General features: G+C 40.2%; 1 pseudogene; it reads left to right on the forward strand.

The window, feature by feature from the left end:
* The first annotated feature begins 585 nt into the window (after positions 1 to 585).
* LOC123943326 lies at positions 586 to 1306 on the forward strand (annotated as a pseudogene).
* The last annotated feature ends 514 nt before the right edge of the window (positions 1307 to 1820 follow it).

Consider the following 1820-nt stretch of genomic DNA (forward strand, 5'->3'; position numbering starts at 1 on the left):
TCTGTTTCCCCATTTGGGTCCTAGAATGCTATTCACCAGGCTTATATCTCCCAAACAGGAGAATGGAGCTTTCTTTCCTCAGGCCAAAGTTCTGCAGATGAAGAATTTTTCCTCCTGAAATGCCCCAGCCACTCACCCTTCAAAGAAGCCAGCTAGACCAGAAACACCCACACAAATGTCCCATCAGCTGTGTATGCCTCACGCATAATTATGATCAGTACCCAAAGGTCAGCAGATACTAGAGGAAAGCCACAAGCATGAAATCCCAAAGTAAAAAAGTAGAAAAAAAAAAACCCAAAAACTGAAACAACAAAAACTTTTATTTTTTTTTTAAGATTTTATTTATTTATTTGACAGAGAGAGATCGCAAGTAGGCAGAGAGATTGAGAGGGAAGCAGGCTTCCTGTTGAGCAGAGAGCCCAATGTGGGACTCGATCCCAAGACCCTGGGATCATGACCTGAGCCGAAGGCAGTGGCTTAACCCACTGAGCCACCCAGGCGCCCAACAAAACCTTCTAGAAAATAACACCCCCCCCCCTGGTCCCATCTCCCTCGGTGTCTGCTCAGTCCCACACCACGGGGCAGCAGAAGAATCAAGTAATCTATATGAACCCAATAGCAATGCCCAGATCAAGGGATCCAAACCAGTGTTCACAGCCAATGATCCAAGATTATCTGAAGTGACCAAGGCCTACCTGGGAAGAAATGAAAGAACAACTAGAAAAGAAAAAGGCTCCAAGGCACTGGCTGAATTTGAAGAAAAAAATAAATGAGAACTGGAAGAAAGAACTAGAAAGACACAGGGATGCGGTGAAATTATTAAGGGGAAGTGAGAGCTCATAAAAAAAAAAAAGAAAGAAAAGAAAAAAGAAAAGAAGATATCTGGTAGTTATCTTCTTCATCAGGCTCTCATTCTTCCGGCAATTTTTCAGATTACAAAGGTGAGGATAAAAAACAAATAAAAACAAAAAGGACCATTCACACAAAGCTTCTGAAAGTTCCAGGTCAGAAACTGAACCGGATAGTAAGGATAGTTTAAAAAAGAAAAAGAAGTCAAAAGACGCAACTGACAAATAAAAGGACATGAACAGATTCAGCCAAAAAAAAAAAAAAAAAAAGATATATCCTGAAGATAAATCTGAGTCCTTATTAGAATTAGATTATATTAAGAAGATGCAAGCGAAAAAAGAAGAAAAGCAGTGAAGAACAAGAAAAAGTAACAGGTTAAAAAAACCAAAAAACCAAAAAGAAGCATAAGAAACACAAGAAGAAGAAAGCTTCTAGTTCAAGTTCAGACTCGTGGTAGCAGTAAGAAAAATAAGGATTCCATTACAAAGAAAGTGCAATGTTTAGGGAAATTTCAACTTTGAAAATTATAACATAATTACTAAAATGCATGCATTTCCTTGTTTTTAGAATTACTCCTGGACTATTCGGTAGCCCCTTGGATGCTGCTGTGTGAAAGACCCATCACTGTTGTCTGCTGTTGGAATATCTACTTTTTTTTCTTCCTGTGCTTAACAACTCTGAGAGATAATACACTGCAATTGTGCTAGTGGATAGGGGTGCCTGGGTGGCTCAGTGGGTTGGGTCGCTGCCTTCGGCTCGGGTCATGATCTCGGGGTCCTGGGATCGAGTCCTGCATCGGGCTCTCTGCTCGGCGGGGAGCCTGCTTCCCTCTCTCTCTCTCTCTCTCTGCCTGCCTCTCTATCTACTTGTGATCTCTCTCTATCAAATAAATAAATAAATAATCTTTAAAAAAAAAGATACACAGGGATAAAGTTCATGCTTTTGACTAGAAGTATCTAATGATAAATCTA

Source organism: Meles meles, chromosome 1 (genome assembly GCF_922984935.1).
Source record: "Meles meles chromosome 1, mMelMel3.1 paternal haplotype, whole genome shotgun sequence".
Lineage (NCBI taxonomy): Eukaryota > Metazoa > Chordata > Mammalia > Carnivora > Mustelidae > Meles > Meles meles.